General features: G+C 57.9%; 1 protein-coding gene across 14 annotated transcripts in view; it reads left to right on the top strand.

Annotated features, from left to right (window-relative positions):
- Nucleotides 1-19590, top strand: part of RBFOX3 (RNA binding fox-1 homolog 3) — a 146937-nt gene that overhangs the window by 38187 nt on the left and 89160 nt on the right. For 9 of the 14 annotated variants that reach the window (XM_037403366.1, XM_037403359.1, XM_037403303.1 and 6 more), the window contains exon 2: nt 5524-5640. The exons of the other annotated variants lie outside the window; for them this stretch is intronic. The gene's annotated coding sequence lies outside the window, so the exon portion shown is untranslated. The remainder of the gene's footprint in view (nt 1-5523; nt 5641-19590) is intronic. 14 annotated transcript variants of the gene reach the window in all.

Here is a 19590-nt window from a genome sequence, read left to right as displayed (position 1 = left end):
GTTTGACCCAATTTTAGTTTTTGTTGTCATAACCATGGAAAATCGACCTTCAGAGACCCTCAGCAGTGAGCCTGAATAGGAAGTGATTTACAGCAAAAGTGCTGTGCGGAATACTTAATGCACTTGTGCAGAAAAACAGACTGCAACCATCGTCCTGACATCCCTGTCCCCCCTCAGCAGGTGCTGCCCATGCTTATGCCGCCCCGGCTTCTGGGCATGCGCTGCCCGAGTGTGGTCCATGTGGGATGGGGGCCATGGCAGCTCGGCTGTGCCGCTGCTTTGCATCGCCTGCATGATGCCGTGCTTTCCTCCCCACGGCTCTCCCCGAGTGAGCTGGAGTGGGGCTGGTGTGGCACCCGTTTCCCTGGGTGCGGATGAGCTGCCAGCCATCACCGCTGGTGCTGGTGCTGCTCGCTGGGGCGGTGTGGGTCCCCTGATGCTGGGGCCTGTCACCGCTGCCCATGCCAGAGGAGCAGGGTGCATTGCAAAGCAGTTGTTGGGCTTGGTGGGAGCTGTGCCTCAGCCCCTGGGGTTCCCAGGGCTGCCCCTGGGGAGCTGGCAGCCCTGCCTCAACCCCTGGTCTGACTGCTGCAGGTGGGTGCTGAAGCATCCCGGCTGCTCACAGCCACGATGCTGCCTCCAAGCATCAGGGGACAAATAAAAAGGTAGAGGGTGATGTTCCTAACTGCAAAATTGAAAAAAAAATTGCAGGAGGGCTGTATAGCTGTGAAGCCTGAGGGGGTTGTGCCCCACAGGCTGCCTTCCCGGCTGGTGGGGGGAACTGGGAGTGGCTGATGGATCCCCTCCATCCTCCTTCCCACAGCTCCCTTGTGGCACTTTCCAGGACTGTTTTCTTCATCCTTTTGTTCAAGATGGTTTCTCTTTCCGCTTATTGCCTGTCTTTCCCTTCTTTCTTGGCTCTTTTATCTAATAGCAATGCACCTCTAGTACAGCAGGGTGCTTTACTAAGGCTGTGGTAACTCCTTGTTCTCTGGAGCTAGGCTAGGAAAATGCAGGTTCTGCGAGCAAGGATGCATCGTGCTCCCCAAGCGCCTGGAGTTGCCTCCCCACTTTGCTCCTAACGAGCACTTCTGGCTCACTCAGCTGGCACCCACTTGCAGCCTGTTTAGGGCTTCTTGAGTGCTGCGGTGCACCCCACGGTGAGCATGCACCCCACAAGCAGTGTGCACTCCATGGGCACCTCTTGGTGCCTGTGCTCTCGGCCTGGCGGGTGCAGCCTGCTGGAGCCCAGCCATGCACGCTGCCGGGCAGCCTGGCCTTGGCTGGACTTTCCTCTCCCCACCACCACTTGCGGGTGCTCGGAGCTGCCAGCCTGTGGCTTTCCTGCAAGTGCCCTTCGTCTGCTTGGTTTGTACCGTGGGAGGCGGTGACAGCCCTGACGCCACGCCGGCAGCGTTCCCATGGGTGAGATGTCACCCGCGCCTGGTGGGGGTGGTTCCCATCCCTTTGGTTTTGTCTGTGGCAGGCAGAGACTTTCCCAGCTCCAGCAGCGGGGGTGCGTGGGACCTTCCTCTTGCTCAGATGGGGAGGAGGGTGGCAGGGAGGTGACAAGCCTTCCTCCCCTTTCCCTGAGGCAGCTGAGAGTGTGGCTTCACCACCCAAGTGTGGCTCTGTGCTGCTGCTGCCGCTGCGTGTGGGTAGTCCCCGCGGCGGCGCAGGATGCAGCTGACAGTGGAGCCTGGGGCCAGGGGAGCACAGGGAGCAGGGAATTGCCCACAGGGCACTGGCTCCCCCCAGCCCAAAGCACAGCAGGGGCTGCAGCCTGCTCCCACCGGGGGCTGTGGCCAGGAGCTGCGGCTGGTGGGGTCAGGGGTGCTGTGGGGATGCTGCAGCAGGGATGTGCTCTTCTCCTTCCTCTCCCTGGGACTGTGCTGGAGTGGGGGCATGGGGTGGGCAGCTAGTATTAGATTGCTTTAATTCTGCTGTTTTGCAGCTAAAGGAGAATTTGCTCCCTCAGTGCAAGAGTTGAAACTCTTTAGCCTTCCTCTGTGTCACCTCTATGGCCATGGATACCTCCAGGTGTGATGTAAGTGAGACTCGGGGAAAAAATCCTCTTCTGTTCAGCATCAAAATCTTATTACCAAGTGCTGTGTTCTGCTGCACAGATATCAGGCTCGGCACAGATAAGTGGGAAATAGCTCCTGATCTGGGCTGGAGCAGGAGCTGTATCTTGGGCTGCACAGGTTCAGAGTGCTGCTTCAGTGCGCTTTTTGCTGAAAGAAAATTCCACTCCCCCCCTGCTCTGCAACCAAGGGAAAATCATTGCAGGTGTTGGCCTTCACAGCCCCCCCAGCTGTCCCCTCCAAGGGGGATTTCTCCATCGCCCCACTACCGTGGTGAAGCCTGACTAAGCAGGGCTGGGGCTGGGACCAAGCATCTTCCTGGGAGCATGGGGACAGCGGCAGGGTCTCGGTCTCCTGGAAGTGAGCAGGCTCAGCCCCAGTCCTGCACCCCACTGCAGCAGCAGCCACTGGGCTGGCCCTGGGATTGCGGATGCTGCGGGCAGCTGCCCTTATCATTCTGTCTCCTCCCCGGGGTTCTGCTGGCTTTGATAAAACCTCTTAGCCTTCCATGGGAAGGCTTGTAGATCTAATTGCAATGTTTTATTCTGTAGTAAAAGCCCAGTGGCTCCTGGGGGAGATGCCCCGTAGGGATTGGCAATCAGCTTTCACACCCTCCTGGGGCTGGACCGCTTTCCCTGCCGGGGAGGGGGGGATGTTGCAGGAGCGAGGGATGTTGCTGGGCCCCTGCTGGTCCCACACCAGCCCTGTCCCCCTGCTCACATGTGGGTTTGCTTTTGAAAATAGAAGGTGCTGAAAAAATATTACTGCATTCAGCTTGTTTTAGGGATGCTGTTGGGTTTTCCCTGTGTTTATTGTCTCCTGCATACACTGTGTGTGCATGGGGGTTTTTTTGGTCTTGGATAAACCTGGCAAGATGAGTGTGGAAGCTGTAGCTGAATGAGTTTGTGCTGGAAATAAGGTGTTGGGGAGGAAACCTAGGGGTGCTGCCTCTGGTGCTGCCCAGTGCTGGGCTGAGGTTTGAGGAGAGGGCTCTTGCTTGATGAAGCCTCAGGGAAAATGATTGGAGAGTGAAGCTGGGCTCAGGGAGGAGCTGTCATTGCGGGGATTGTTGGGTGAAGTCCTTTGTGCTGTGTGGTGCAGGAACTCAGAGGAGATGATCCTTGTGTTCTTCCCAGCCCTCGTGCCCAGCTCCCTCACAAGCTTAAACACGGCTTGTGCCTCACGCACCTTGCTTTGGGCTGGCTCCCCTGGCGGTGCTGGGCTCACCGGCTGCCTTTCCCAGGGATGCGGCGTGCCTGACGCTGGCTTGGGCAGCAGCGAGGTGCCCATCCTGGCTGCCTGCTCTGTTCTCTGGCTGGCGGTGCATGCCAGGGCAGCCAGCAAAGCGGAGTGGGGGCTGCATTGGGGGTGAGCAGAGGGGAGATGCCTGCATGATGAAGAAGCCCTTCGGGAGCTTTTCTGAAGGTTTCTGGTAACATACAAATAACCCAAGGTGGGTAGAAGAGGGGCTGTGATGGCAACTGCCTTCAGGAGGGGACAGCAAGGGCACTCCTGCGCTGGGGGGGCTAGGGGATCGGGCTGTCACAGATCGACGTTAAAGGGGACTGGGCTGCGGGGTATGAAGTGCTGAGCTGTGCTCTAGCTCTGTGTGCTTGTGCTAATCAGGAGCAAAGCCTAATGAGCAGGACTAATGAAGCAGAAGGGGAATTCCAGCAAGTTTGGGGAGGCTGGGGAGTTCCTGTGCTGTTCACCGTTTCTCTGGGGGTTTTCAGTAGTCTCTCCCCAAAAGCAGTGATGAGTGCCTGTCATGGGGATGGTGCCCACTCCTGGCAGCATGCTTGGCATGCCTGGGTTTCACAGCAGAGCCTGATGGCTGCATCCCAGGGCCAGGAGACTGCAGGCACCGGTCCCAGCATGTCTGCGTGCTCCAGCCTGCTCCTGGGGCCTGAGGGGCATGTGCCACCAGAGGTGTCCATCCCCAGTTGGCAGCCAGGGATGCTGGAGCCTGAAGACAGGAGATGGATGTCACCATGGGGCTAGGAAAGGGTGACAGTGTGGGGCTGAGAGCACCTGCTGATCATCAAGCCTCAAGCTACATGCCTGCCTGCTTTCTGCACCCGATTGAGATGGCCGCAGGAGGTTGCCCACCTGGCACCCCTGGCTGTCTCCTCTCTTAGGGGGCCAGGGAGCTGCAGGGGCAGATGTGTGCTGTGTTTGGGATCCCTCTGTCCATCTTCTTCTGCATCCTCCCCTGGCCAGCATCTGAGAGCCTCTGTGGGCTGCCCACAGGCTGCTTACTCTTGCTGCTTCCCCAGGGCTGCTGTGCTCCTGCACCACTGGGAAGTGGCATCCCTGCCTGGGCACTGTGCCACTTTGTTTGTGGGGATGCTGCTGGGATGGGTGTTTGGGGGATGATGGTGGCTTCGCATGGCCCCAGCCAGCAGCAGCCCCTGGGGATCACTACAGAACCGGCCTTGGGGGGGTCCCAGCTCCCTTTCTATTTCCCTCTTGGTTTTGGCTGATTTGAAGGCAGGAGGGTGATTCGTGAGCCACACCACTGCGGGCATTTTGGGTTTTTTCTCCTTCCTCTTCTTGCTTTTTAATGAGCCAACCTTGGAGGACCTTGAGAGATGTTCCTGCAGCTTTGCTGTGACTTATCTCCCGGCCTCTGCCCCCTATTCCGCTGAGGGGATAAATCTTGGCTCCCGGTGCAGAGCCAGCACGCTGAGCCCATCCCACCGCATGGTGCAGGCGTCATAACTCACGACGGGTGGGGGGGCTGCCTGGCGGAGGTCATGGGGTGGACATCGCCGCTCCACGCTGTGATGGATGGGCTGCCCAGGGGGAGCAGGGAAAAAAGTCCCATTACAATGGGGGACAAGCTGCTAAATTATCTCCCATTCAACCTGGGTGGGGGAAAACCAAACCAGACCTGCTGAGAGTGATGTGGGACTGCAGGCTGCCTCCGAGGAGCCTTTGCGGGGGGGAATGGTTGGGTCGGTGGGTATTTTTTCCCGTGGGAAGAAGGCTTTGCCTTTCCTTGTCTCCATCCCATGCACTCTGCTGAGGCTAGGGCTTGTGATCCTGGGGGTAGAAGACCAGCCTCAGTGTCCTGCATCAGTGCAGAGACCAGGACATGGTCCCACTGGGGACCCCTGAGTTGAGGAGCCTCTGTGCACCCCTTGCAGCCAAGCCCCATTCCCCAGGGCCAGACACGCTTCCCCCTCTCTGGGGGCTTTGTCAGTGGGCAGGGTCCTGCCTGCCAGGCTGCCTCTGTGCATGCCGGGCAGCTGGGCCACACTCCAAATCTGCTCTCCAGCCGTGAGATAATTGTGCTGTTAAAAGAGTGGGACAAGCAGCGTGTGAGTCCCTGGAAGCTGTGGTGTTCAGAGGCGCTGAGCTCTGCGGCGTCCTCCTCCGTTATTAGCAGCGATGCCTACGCAGGGACAGGACTGGAGCTTTTCCCTCTCTCTTTCAGGCTGAGAAGCTGCTGCTGTGAGACCCCAGCGGCTCTTCCTGACAGCTCTGGGGGGCGAAGGCGAGCGTGAGCTCCTGCCTACGACCGCAGCACAAGGTACCTGCTCTTGGCCTCCAGGTATGTTGCTCTCACTGAGCAGCCCAGGTAGGGGGGTGTGTGGAGAAAGTTTTGGTTGAGGATGAAGCTGCTGCTTCCCACGGGCCATGCCTGGCACACCAGCCCTCGATTCAGCCCATCATGTGCTTTGCACCAGCACTGGGTACAGATCCCATGCCCACCCATGGTGGCACAAGTACCTGAGGTCTGGGCTCTCGTGAGATGACCTGCCAAAGGGGAGCATTGTGGGGAGAAGCCACAGCTGCTCTGGTCCCTGTGGGATGGGGACGGGGGTCTAGTTCTGCCCCGTGGGCAGGGCTCCCCGCTGCTCTACGGGCATCGGTCCTGCCCATCTCCCTCCTGCTTGCTACAGGAGCATGGGGGTCCCGGAGCACGTGGGACCTTGGTGGTCCCTCTGCACAGGCAGGAGAGCATGCAAGTGTGATGCACGCACAGCCCCTGCAGAGGTACCAGCTCTGGGGAGCTGTGCATTGCTGCCTCGCAGTGCTGCTCGCTGCATGCCAGGTCCTCTGCTCTGCCCCAGTCCCAAGTGCCTGCTCAGAAATCATCAAATAGGGAGTGAGATTTTGAGCATCCTTGTCCCTCGGCTGGGGCAGAGGTCATCCTGAGCAGGGGATTAGAGAAGACTCGCCGCTGCAAGGAGGCCGTGCAGATGGATTTCCCTAGCTGCATTAATCAGTTTGAAGGCAGCAAAGGCAGCTGAGCTCTGTGTATCACCTTGAAGCTTTTTTTTGTCTTTTAGAAAACTTTGGGTGGATGTTATTGCTCATGAAAGCGAGGGGCTGATCATGCTGGGAAGGAGCAGGCGTAGTGTGGGCTGGCACTATTATGCAAGCTTCCCACATGCCGCTCTGCCAGTGCACTCCGTTCCAGAACAACAGCACGCGCCCGCGTGCCAGCCCCGAGCCCACCCCCGGGTCTGCCAGAGCACCGTGGTCCCACTCTGCCCACATTGCCCTTGCTGTGGGCCCAGCCTGCGCTGCCCGCACTGCACTCCTGCAGAGAGACGTGAGCCCATCAGGTGGGCACGGACAGCGGGGCGAGGGGGATGCACAGTCTCATCCTGCCCACCTCTGCTGGAGGGTGAAGTCTGAGGCTGTGCCCTGAGCTGGTCGTGGGAAGAGGGTCTGTGTGGGGCTGCCCCACGGCACCGTGGTGTGCCAGAGCTGTCCTGTCATGAGCCCTGTCCGGAGCAGGGGCATAGGGAGTTTCTTCTGGGACCTTGCGGTGTGCTGGGGCATGTATTGGTCTCGGGCTGGGGCTGTGCTGCTTTTCGTGGGGGTTTGGAGTCAGGTTGTTACCTGGTGGTGACGTGCATCATGCCACTGTGTGGGGAGGGAGGAGCCCATCCTGGGGGGATGAACCTTGTCTGGCTGGGCTGGTGCAGCCGTGGCTGCCGGGACTGACTCTGGGCACTGGAGCAGAGGTGGGCTCGCTCATGCTCTTCCCCAGCCAGATTTTCTCCGTGCTGCATTCTTCTCTGCCCTTAAACCTCCCTCCTGAGAGCTGTCTCCCTCGCTGGGGCCTTGCAGGAAGGCTTTGGGTTGCTGGCTGTGAACTGCAAACAAGGGTGCTGATGGCATGCACAGGGCTTACTGGGGTGGTAGGGAGTAACCTGGGAGCACAGAAGAACACGCTGATGCAGAACCCCTGCGATGACTTTCCCCATCATCTCCAAAGCCGCCAGACCCCCCCACCCCGGGAGGAGAGCGCTCCTTAAAGGAAGGCTTGAAGATGAGCAATGGAGAAACATCTGACAGGGGAGCCCTCGAGGCACTTTTGTTCCAGTGAGTGGGAGTGCGAGATCCGCTCAGACATGAAAGGCTGCGCAGCTCCGTCCCCAAAGTCATGGCGAGGAGGAGGATGGGGGGTGTGCGGCTGCATGGGGAGGTCATCCTGGGAACAACTGGCACGGGGATCCCCACTCCCTCCCTCCCCTCTGAGCAAGTAAATTAGGTCACACTTGAAAGTCAGTTTCTTGGCTGTGGATTTAATTTAGCTTTTCCAGGCTAGTTATCATATAATAAATTCCAGGAGACTTATAGAAAACATGTCCAGGGAGGCTTAGCCAGTGTGTAACAAGATTTGTGCCTATTTCCTGCTGTCGAGCAGCTCCAGTGAGCGCAGTGCTGCCGGCAGTTGCGCAGGCAGGGCTGGCAGCCCCGCGGGAGCTCCCCGGGGAGAGGGGGTTGGCCCCTAGGGCCGGGCGGCCCCAGCTTTGGGGGCTGTCACCCCACGGCTCTGCGGGGCGCAGGAGTGTCCCAGACGCGATGTCCTCTGCCCCAGCTCCCTGACAGCAGCAGCCACTGCCATAAATCACCCAGGAGTGGGTGCATTCCCTGTGGCCGTTCATCACTTGTCTTCTCGCATCGGCTCGATGTGAGCAGTGTCAAGTGGGAGCCCGTCCCGGCGGTGCACGGTGTGCAAGCCGTGGGCAGGCGATGCCGGCAGCAGTGGCAGTGTGAGGATCAGAAGCCCAGGGCTCGGTGCCAGAGGGGAGCAATGTGGGGGACGGGGGGCCACTGGGTGCCTTTCTGCTTGAGGCAGGCAAAGTGTGCGGGACATCCCTGCCAGGGAGGACCTTGTGTCCTCTCTTCCCTTGCTCCCAGGCCACAGGTGGCTGTGAGACAGAGCTAAAATCTGCCACTCTTTGCTCTCCCTGCTGCTGGAGGCGGGTTTCCCACTGCTCTGGGAGAGGCCAGGAAGGGAAAAGCGCTTGGGTTTGTCGTGATTTATGATACTTGCAGCATGCCGGCAGCTAAGCGGCTGGGAGAGCGCTGGCTCGGCACAGAGGGCACTGCCAGCCGCGCTCCCCACTCTGTCTCTTGCTGCTAACGCCGCCCAATTAGTGTCTTATTAGTCACTCCGTGTGTTAAAGCATTAAGAACAATTAAGGGTGAGAAGAGTTTCCAGATGTAGTGGCAAGCACTGGAGCTGGGAGCTGGCAGCTCTGCTGGCTGCTCCCATATGGAAAGGATCTCACGCACAGCAGGGCTTGCTGCAGGATCATGGGGACCAGCCTGCGGGCACTGGGGCCAGCGTGGGGTCCTGGGGTCACTGAGGTGCGGGGAGCTGGTGGGCAACCCCACTGCGGTGCAGACCTGGGGGCAGCATCTGCCTCTGCCATCAGCGCCACAGCCGAGGGCCTTGCAGAGGTGGAATAGAGCCATGGGGTCTGGTGGTGAAATAGCTGTGGGGATGCTTGCAGCCAGGGGCAGCAGCTAGGCACTGCTCCTGTCCCCTTGACAGAGGCGGCCGCGCTGCCCCGAGCGTGGGGGATGCAGCTCCAACCACCGCTTGAGTGCCTTGGACATGCTCCCCGTTATTAAGTTTGCAAATGAACTCAAGTCAAATATTTATTTATTGGCTGGGCTGGGTGTGAGTCAGAGTCCCTCCGCTCGGCTCCCAGCCGTTGTTGGCAGCCCTGTGCCACACCGTGCCTTTCCTGGCGAGAAAACGGGGCTGGGAAAGTGCCTGGCTGTGAGCAGCTACAGAAGTGCATCTGGGACACAGCGTGTGGGGGACAACCGCCTCAATAAAGATAGCGCCTGTGTTATGACACTTTGAAGCGCAGCAGAAGTAGCACAAGCAGAGACGAATGTGACTTCAGAGCCCGAGTGCAAGTGACTTCAGCTCCCCATAAATAGTCCCCAGGCGGTGCTGGAGGGAGGAGGCCTGAAGCAGCCAGTTCCTGGGGGCTGTTGTGGCGCTTCTGTGTCTGGTCCCCCTGCACAAGGTAAGTCACACCCCCACCACTGCACCTACCGTCACACCTCACCCCATTGCATTGGAAGGGGCCACCAGCCAGGGGCTGGGGAGGTGGCGGTGGCCTCTGGCAGGTGCAGGTGATGGGGCTGGCTGGGTGCCGTTCCTGTGCCGCTTGCCGGGCACGTACCTCCTCGCTCGTCTGCTGCCCAGGCAGTGACCTGCAACCAGCTTGTTGGCTTGAGCGAATGTATTTTATCTTGGCAGCCTCGGCATGTTTGCCTGCATGGGGTGGTTGTATTTATAGCTGTAGACTCCTCAGCACCAAACCCCTCGCCCTGTGGCTGGGGGCTCTGGGAGGTTTTCCCATCAGCTCCTGGAGGCTTTGGGTGCCCTTGTGGTGTGGAGCCTTTCTGCTCCCCAGTGTGGGAGGACACCTGAGCCCATGTGCTGATTGCCCAGGGCTGCCTCGCCAGTGCAACAGACTGGGGTGTCTCTGGACTGGGATGCTGCGGTCCTCTCCTCACTGCAGCTGGGGCTGGGTGAATGCCGCAAGATGCTGGCATGCAGCCGGGGCAGTGGAGGGGAGGATGGTGGCCTTCAGCATGTTGGAATAATTTCTTTCCTGCTCTCTCCAGGGTGAGGAGCAGTTCTTGGACAGATGGTGTTTTTGAGTGACCTTGTAGCTCTGAGTGATTCCCTTGGCTGCTGAGTAATGGTGGGAGCTGCGGGAAGCGAGCAGTGGTGCTGCAACCTGCTCGTGCTGGTGGGAGTTTGTCAGGGAGCCAGGGCTGGGAAGGGATGTGGGGTGAACCATGGGATGGAGCCAAAGCCCAACAACCATGATGTAATGGCTGCGAGGAAATGAAATGTGCACCATGATCCCCCACTCCCCTTGGCCGTGGGAAGAGAGCAGTGTGTCTGGTGAGGCTCTTCTGACGCTTCCTGACAGCTCTTCCATCCCATGCCCCCGTCTCCTTTGCCTTGGCAGTGAAATTGCTCCTCCTCGTTCCTCTTGCTCTTCTTTGGGAAGAGTCTGAGCTTTCTCCGAGAGCTGAGGCAGCAGTGCCTGTGGGCACGGCTGGGGCCAGGTGCTGGGGAAGGCCCTGAGCTGCTGCCATGGCAGGTGCTGCAGGGTAGTGCTGAGCCCTGCGGGAAGAGGGTGAGTGGTGGCACACTGGGTGGGAGGCCGGGTTATGCCTGCGAGGGTTGAGCTGCTTGGTGAGTGCGCTGGGTGCTGCTGGGGATGCTGAGACCCAAGGGCAGGGATGGACAGTGCAGCCCCCCCAGCACTGGGGCGGGTCTGCAGCAGCGAGGCAAGCCCCCCCTGCTCTGCTCTGCTCTGCCTTGGCCCCAACCCAGCAGATTAAGGTGGAGCGTGGGATGTACCCCCCGTGAGAAGTGGGGCTCTCTGCTCGCCCGGGAGTGCAGTGCAGAGTTCACTGTCCACACCCCCCTCCCCATCAGCGTGGCAGGAGGCTGGGTCTGGCATCACTGCAGCAGAGCAGCAGTGGGCAGAGCTTGCCTGCCCCCAGGGCTGGGGCCATTCAGCCACTGGACCCCCCTGTGGGAGGTCACCCCGACCAGGAAATTTGAGCCCCAAAATCTGCAGGGATGGTGTCTGAAGGTCTGCGTCCACTGTGTGGGTGCTGCCTCTGCAAGCCAGAAGGCGAAGACAGCTGAGAGCGCAGCAGGTAGAAAGGCTTTTGCAGGGTGAAGTTTGCCTCACAGCTACGATCTAGGACTGCCATCCTAAGAGAAATGACCTAAGCATGGGTAGAACAGCACTTCTGAGGGTCATCTTTGCCATTGAAGAAGAGTTGCTCCTGGGAGAGCCTTAGCATGCTCCTTTGACACCCTTGCAGCTACCCACCAGCTGCCTGAAGGCTGCAGCACCAAGAGGTGTCCTATATTGAGGAAGGAACAAGGAGATCTTGGCACCAACCCGGAGCATCATTTGCATTCAGGCGCAGCTCCCTGCTGCGAGGGAGGCGGGGGCCCCGGCAGCACCTCGGGGTGAGGAGCATGGCTGGCACACCAGCTCCAGCTGTTTGAGCATCCCTTGGGACTGCTGTGGAGGGGGCTTCACGGTGCTCCAGGTTTCATGTTTTTGTGCTTTTCTGCCTCAACTTTGTGTCCAAGTTTGCCATCCAAGATTTGCACCTCTGCTTCTTCAAAATGGGAGTTGCCATCTCACTTCAGCAGCCTCTGCCTCAGCACCTCCCTTTGCCTCCGAGGGAAGATGCCTCAAGCGTGGTCCCAGCTCAGCTGCTCTTGCAGAGCCAGTGGGCTGCTGGGGCAAGGGGGGACCGTGTCATGTGTCCCCTGGGGCTGACAGGGGCCGTCAGGAGGAAGCTGCCCACGTCAATACAGCACAGGCTTCTCCAAACCTTTCCGTACAATTCCTGTAACGTATTCTGGTAAACCACAGCGGGGCTATTGCTGTTCCCACCTGTTCCTGTGCACTCTGGGGATGGAGAGCGTCTCATGTCTCCATAGCACAGACCACAAGGACCAGCCTGGGCTGGGCAATTCCCAGCTGGATTCAAGTGGTCTGTCGTAGTGTCCCATGGGATGAAATGCTGCTGGCCCAGCTGGGCCGTGCTCGGGGACTGCATGGAGAGGGCAGCTCCTGCCTGGCAGCCTCTCCAAGCTGGGATGTGGGACTGTGGCAGGGCAGAGGGGAGCAGTGGGAGTCTCACAGGTCTCAGAGTGCAGCAGGTCGGGGTGTGGGACCCAAAGCTGTTCTGGGGGTAAAGTGCTCCTGCTTCATGTCCAGGTGAGGTGGGAGCATTGCACAGAACAGAAGGATGCATGTACCCTGCAGTGTCTGCAGAGGGGATGGGGACTGTCCTCCCCAGGGTGCCCCGTGCTGGTGGCAACGCTCCCAGGCAGGAGAGCTGCCTGTGAGGACAGGGGTGGCTGTGGGGAGAGGGGTGGCTGTGGCCAGAGGGCTCTGCCCCGAGGGTGGGAGGAGGGATGGGCCCTACTGGGTCCCCTGCCCCTGGCGCTGCGGGTGCTGCTGGGGAAGGCCGGGTGCTGCTGGGTGCTCACATGTGGTGCATTGCCCACAGCCGCCAGTGCCAGGCTGCCTTGCAGCATCTGAGCAGCTCCAGTTACTTAACATGCAGCAAGTGTTGTACTCGGAGAAATTTAGACGTAATTTTTTTGTGCTTGCATGTAAATGTGGGTAGGTGCTGTCCTGATTGATGGCAATTAGCATTTTCTAACGGTAACAGATGTTCAGATTGCCAGGAGGCTGGTACCTAACGCCCACACTGCCATCTGTTCCACTGGGCACTGCCTGGGGAAGCGACACCAGCGCCGCAGACCTGCGAGTCCTTGGTGGGGTGTATTTAACAGTATTGTGCAAGGGTGTGTGGTTTTGGGTTTTTTTTTTTTCTGAGGGAAAATAATAATAATAAAGACGTTTTCAGGTTTATAAATAGTACACTGTTTATTATGGGATGGAAACTTTCCATCTGATTAGCAGCCTGGATTTCTGCATGGAGTTAGGGAAGCAATCTGGACAGTGCGTGGAGCAGGGGCACCTGTCCTGCATTTTTCCAGGGCTGCAGTGGGAAGGGGCTCTGGTGCAGCAGCAGGCAGCTGTGGGTGAACCCGCTGTTCTCCGCTTGCTCCCCGCAGCAGGCAGTTGCTGCTCTGCGGGGGAAAGGGCTGCTCAGCTGTGAGCCACCGCTTGGCAGTTACAGTGACAGAAACGGTGAAACATTCGGGTGCCATTTGAGTTTAAAGGCTTGCTTTAGGAAGATGCTCAGACCCCCAAGCCCGGTCCCAGCTGTCCAGGTGGTCCCAGCCACAGCCCCTTTTTCACCTGGATGGTGCCTGTCCCTCCCCATGCACAGCAACCTCCTGATTTCCTTCCTGCCTCCTTTTATTTGCAGTCTTTTACACCCATTTATACTTGTGCCAACTGTCCTTTAGCTTGAGTAGCTCCTCTCCCTCCCCAGTGCCTACTCCCTACTCATATTTACAGAGAAGAAGCCTTGGCTGGACCTGGACAAGCTCCTCTGTCCTTCTGTCATTCTATCCACTCCCTGGAGCAGCTCTCTGTCCCCTGGGCAGCCCTGCCCTGCTCCTCCATCCTGATCCCTCTCACACATGATCATCCAGCTGTATGGATCCAGCCCCAGCAGAGCATTGCTCAGCGGCGTGGCTGCTGCCTGCTTTCTCCTGGAAATCTCTTCGCCAGGCAGCCTAGAAACACACTTGCTTTTTTCACAGATGCAGGAGATGTGACTCATAGTCAGCTTGTAACTGAGTAATATACCTAGATGTTTCTCTGTGTGTTTTTCCAGGTTAGAGCAGACGTTCTCGCGTAGTCCTTATGTTCAGCATTTTGAACTTTGGGCTGTTTGGTCGCTCCGGGCTCAAGGTCTGCCAGCCTCCCTGGGCTGAAACCTCTCCTCTTGCACAGCAAATGCCTCCCTTGGCCCTCGCTGGCCCAGCTCATTGGGGTGCTGCTGCTGCTGGCCAAGCCACTTGCGTTCCCCTTGTCTGAAGGAAGATACCACCTTTTTCTGGTATGAGCTGCGTTTGGTAAGGCAATGTTACATCTTACCTGTTTGTCAAGTATTTCCACCTTGTTTTCCACTGAGCTGCTGTTCTGCACATTGGGGAGGTTGGGGGGCTCTGGGGGGTCTCTCCCTGCCCCTGGCTCCTTTTGTGGCTCCGTGCTGCTCTTTTCCAGTGCTGTGCCCTGTTGCAGCTCAACATGTCTGTGGCTGGGCTGTGAGTTGGGCCAGTTCTGTTGGGTTTCTGGGATGGAGATTTCCTCGTTCCTCTGATCTGAATTCACTGGATGCTTTGAGTTTTGCTCCTGCTTTGGAGACTATAGCTTCAGTTTCTGTTCCTCTGTTCTGTAAAGCAGCCTGCAGACAGCAGTGTGTTGATCACAATCCCTTCTGAAAGCTCAAGCTAATTGTTCAATCAATTTTCAGACAACACCTATGTTAGTTTTATCTCTACTCATCCATGCTGTGTAGCAGCCTCACTTTTTTCTGTATTATCTTTTTATTTACATAACTAATGAACCTTTTACTATTTTGCCAGAGCATCTCATTCAGCACCCCCGGCAATCCTCACTCTGCCCTGTGCTGCCTGGCACACGAGGTTTTCTGTGCTGCTGCTGCTGCCTCCCCCCACCCCCCATCCCTTGCAGGCTCCCTTCATTCGGGTCAGGCCCCACCAGCCGGGTTATTTACCCGCTCAGCTCTGGGTTTGTTCTCTGGGAGCTTTCTTCTGCTTGCTGAGGACTTTATTTACTTCTCCTGCATTAAATAAAACTCTGCTGGCCTTACAGCTGAAAGGCTGCAGCCTCTTAGGTCCTCTTGTCTTTACTCTTGGAGCTAGCTGTGAGGTACAGATATATTTTTGTTTGCTATCGTGACTCAACATGTGGCCATCTGAGCCAAGGTTTTTTTCTGCAGCCATTCCTCCTGTTCCGTGTCTGTGCCAGGCCCTTTGTGTGGCAGGAGGACAGTCTGTGGAAGCCCCACACTGTTCCTGGAGATGTCAGGCTTCCAGAGAGGTGCAGACGATGCCCTTTATTGTAAGCTGCAAACTGCCATCAAGGCATGAAAAAGATTCCTGCTGGAAGTCATGCACCCGTCAGGGGAGAAGCTAAAATATAAATGGATGCAAAATGATGAAAAACTCGAGAGATGTGGTTTGCAAAATGTTAGTGTCGTTGCTGATTCCTCTCAGAAGGAAGACAGAGTTGCAGGGGCAGGGAGTCTGGTCTAGAGGAACCAGCAGTTCCCCCCGAATCTGTTTGCTCATCTGGGAGAGGCTTCCTTAGCTGGGCTCGGGACATCCCGCTGGCATGTGTGCAGGGCTGATGCAAGGTGCCAGGAGCGAGACCACGCCATGGAGGTCCCCATGTAAATGAAGGAGTTTGTTATTTCCTAGAGGACAAGTCAGCTTGAAAAGGCGCTGGAGGGAAAACAGAAATCTGAGCTCTTTTCCCTTAAATTGTGCCTGATGAGGAGACTGACCCTGGGTGATCTGGCAGGCGGGTGCTCGGTTCCCTGGGGTGTGCCAATGCGGTGTGGGGGCATCCAGAAGGTGATGCGAGGCTTTGGGGAGCTGGCAAGGCGCAAGGTGCTGGGTGCTGTGGCCGGGCAGAGGTGCTGGTCACCGGTGCAGGTGGGGCATGGCTCCCCCTGGCTCTTGCCTGTCCCTTGCCCATCAGTGCGTGACATTCCCCACTGGTTCCTTTGGGTTTTGTCCTTCCTGGGAGAGCTCCTCTGTCTGTAGCATGTCCCAGCTATTTCTGTTATCCTGCTCTCTGCTGTTTGTTGCAATGCTGTAATATGGGTGATACTCCCTGGGAGAGTAGATGGCTGCTGCCTGCCCCTAGCTGCGGGAGGGAGCTGGGAGGCTCTTGGTAGCACTCAGTTGTGTCCCCAACCATGCTGGGCTGGACCAGGTACTCCACATGCCCCAGTGCTCGCTGGGGTGGACCGGCAGCAGATGATGCTCTCACCTGGGTCTGGTGGGGCCAGGAGGGATCTGCCCCTGTCACCCCTGGGAGCTGCAGGTGCTAAACCCATGCATGGGGGCCATTGCCTGACACCAGCAGCTGACCCACAGCATCCCTGTGGTGCCACCACAGAGAGGAGCCCTGGTTCTCTCCTCACCTGCGGAGACTGCATCCCCCGGCTGCTCCACGCGGGGCTGGGGCCGTGTAGCACTTTGACTGGCACAAAGTTGTTTCCATGACACATGATTAGCTCTTCCCTGGGCATCATTAACATTTCTCTAAAAAGACCCTGGCATTCTGCCATCTGCTTTGTAAGCTGCTTCGGAGGGGAGGAAATCAGCTCATCTCCTTGGCAAACTGGGCCAGGGGATGGAAGTTTTCTGATGCAGCTCAGCGTCCAGGGCAGGAACCTGCTCACCGGTGGGAGCAAGTGTTCCCCAGGCCTCACCATGGATTTCCCAGCGCACGACCATTACCCGGCCGTACCGCTAGGCTGCCGGCAGCAAGAGGGGTGGTGATTAAATGACAAAAGGTGAATTATATAGAAAGTGCTTTCCTCCTCTCTGGAGAGCTCCCACGCTTTCTCTGAGGTTTGATTCTGAGGCATTTCTGTATTTTTTCTTTCCCTCTCCCCCTCCCAATTTTCCTTTTAAAAACATGAGCCAATTGTAGTGTGCACAAAGGGGAATACTGGGAGCCTGGGCTGGATGCTGTGAGCTGCAGAGCTCTGCTGAAATAAATCCTGTCCTTGGCACTCGGCTGCTCCAGCTTGGAGAGGCTTTGCTGGGCTTGGGGGAAGCAAGTGAGCCTGGTCCCCCAGTTCAGTGTCTGGGGTTTCCCTCTGATGTGCCCAGCTAGGAAGAGCCTCTACATCATGAGCTGAACCCTTCAGCCTTGCTGAGCCCTGGGACCCGCATTCTGGGCAGCCTTGTGGGGGAACCGTGCTGGCCAGTGCATCGACGGGAGCTGAGGCAGAGCTGTGCTTGCTGTTGCTGGTGTGGCGATGAGAGGCACTGCGGAGGCTTGGGACCCTGGAGAGCCCTGGTGTCCTCTGCTTCCCAGATCCCCCTGGCATCTCCCTGCCACTGCCTGGAGCATGACCCTGCCTCTACCGACATGACGGGCAGTACCCTTGCACCCCTGGGTGCTGCTGGGGCTGCAGGGGTGAACCAGCAGCAATGTTCTAGCAGCCTATCCTGCTCAGGATTCAGGCTCCACTCTGCATCTCCCTCTCCGCTTTCCTGCCCCGCAGAGCCCGCCATGTCCCCAGACACCAAGCTGGTGTTTTCTCAGGTTGGCAGCCAGGCTGTGCTGCTCTCCGGGCAGGGACAAGCCTCTGCTTTAGCCCATGTGCTCTGTCCCATCAATACTGACTGGTAGCCAGCACATTCACCCTTTGGCTTTTTTTACATGCCCATATCCAATGTTCATGGCAGTGGGAATGGAGTGAGCCACACCCAGGGAAAGGTGACCCCTGTTACTGATTACTTTTTAAATTCTGGCAGAGCTGGACTCTGGCTCAGTTGTTTCCCCCTCAGAGGCAGAGCTGTGTGTTGGCGGGGGAGGAGAGGCTGGGGGCAGTCGAATAAATCAGGTGATGGATTGACTCAGGGCCAGGTTGGAAAGGTTTATCAGCTGCCATCACCAGGTGCTTCTCTGGCTGCAGCAGCCTGGCTGCTGATGGCAAAGGGGCTGGGGTCTGCACTGGCACAGCCCGGGAAGCGGGTGTACACCCCAGGACCCCGCAGCTACCATGGCTGCAGCCAGTAGCCCGGCAAACTGGGGAGCTCTGGTGTAAGTTCAGAGCTGTGGGATTGCTTCGTTTGTCCATGTTCTTGTCAGGTTTGGCACCTGGCAGCACCCCTGCACTGTGGCTGCCACGTGGCACTGCCAGGGTTTGGGATCAGCCCTGGAAAGACTCTGGGGCAGCTGGACCAGGTGGGGTGAGGCTCAGCTGCTGCTCGGCACTGGAAAACCCAAAGGCACATCTCTCTCCCCTTTAAATGAGATGTTGGTCCTGGCCAGAGTCAGGCTTGGTGTGTGGCAAGGAGGGGGGTCATGGGAACCACCATGTCAGGCAGAGGAGCCGGTGGGCAGTGGGCAGAGGAGCCAGTGGGCAGCTTTGGGACAAGCCAAAGCCTCACCCTGCTCCAAGTGAGTTCAGACCTCACTGCAGAGCTGGTCCCAGAGTGCCGGGTACTCCACCAGGGATGTGGGCTGCGTACGGGGCGAGGGGCTACAAGTGTGGGCAGGCTTCTCCCACCCTGTCTTTTTTTTTGGTTGGAAAAAAAGTCTGCTTTGCTGTATTTGCCATTCTTCCCCTCACTTGCTTTACAAATTCACCTGGGAAAACTTACCCAAGTGTTCGCATAGGTGTCACCAGCCCGACAGCTTGTGCTGCTCTAATAAAATGGCTCTGTAGCAGAGGGTTTGATCTATTTTTAAAGTGAGCTCAGCACTGTCTCCTCCCGCCCTCCCACCAGCAGGCTAAACTAAGCCTGAAGGCTCTTGGGAGAGCGGCAGCAGTGCAGGGCAGCTTGCGAGCCTGAAGCCTTCTCTCCCCAGGCTGTGCCGGCGGCAGTAGCTGTGGCTGGGGTGGCCGGTCCCATCTCCTGCTCTCCGTGGCCAGGAGATGCTCTGGTGCGACAGGACCAGGGAGCCAGAGAGGGCTCCCTTCGCTGCTTTGTCAGAGAGAGGAGCTCTCTGCATGATTTTTATTCCTTCAAGCAGTGAATGTGCTGTATAAATTAACATACAGAAACTTAGCTCCGCTTGGAAGTTTGGTATTTTCTCCTCGTTTGATGCCCTGTTATTAAAACTCAATTTTCTGCGAATAATGTCCTTTAAATAGAATTCGTCTTCCAGCGATGACTCATATCAAAGCAGCAGCTCCTAGCAGGAGAAGGCAGGCACGAGGGCAGGTCTGGCACTCACAGCCTTGGGAATCCCCATATTGGCTCCTGGTGCTTTGCTGCGCTCAGGGGAAGCTACTCTGGTTCCTCTCCTGCCCATCCCGCATTCTCTGCCTGCTCAGGCTGTCACTGATGCCCAGGGACTGGGTACAGGGATCAGATCCCCCAGCATGGTCTGGGGTGTCCCCTGGACACCAGGGGAGCCTGCAGGCCCATCCCTGCCTGGCCAGGAGTGGCAGGAGGTGACCGTGCTGCCTGTGGCTGCCCACCCACCTGTGCCGCGGTGCAGCCCGAGTGGCACCGTGCCGCTGCCTCCTGCCTGCACTGTCTCCTGGTGCTTGCAGTGTTACAGCTGGGGATGGGATGTGCTCCCAGAGCGTGAGGCTGCGGTGAACCAAGGGAGTGATGTATCACCAAGCAGGCTACCTGTGTCCAGCCTTGCCAAGTGGTGGCCAGGGGGATCTGGCAGCAGGACGTGGGGCATGATAAAATCTGGCTTTTTCCCTTCTGCATCTGTGCCTGTTCTGTCTGGTGCTAGCTCTTTGCTTGCACTGGTCCTCAGTCGTGCTGCTCTGTAGCTGTGCTGTGGGCAGATGTGGCTCCAGGGAAGAGCTAATCATGTGTCATGGAAACAACTTGGTGCCAGTCAAAGTGCTACACAACTGCAACCCTGCGCGGAGCATCCGGGAGGTGCGGTGCTGGGCTACTTGTTATGCAGGCAGATGCAGATGTGCATCGAAGGGACGGTGTTGCTGAGCCGACGTGTACCTGTCTGCAGCTGGTGAGTGCTGGGGGACCAAAGGGAGGCTGGTGGGCTGCAGGGAGCTT

This window comes from Falco rusticolus, chromosome 1, assembly GCF_015220075.1.
Source record: "Falco rusticolus isolate bFalRus1 chromosome 1, bFalRus1.pri, whole genome shotgun sequence".
Classification (NCBI taxonomy): domain Eukaryota; kingdom Metazoa; phylum Chordata; class Aves; order Falconiformes; family Falconidae; genus Falco; species Falco rusticolus.
Note: the sequence above shows the minus strand (reverse complement) of the source record. Positions and strands in the feature narration are given on the sequence as shown.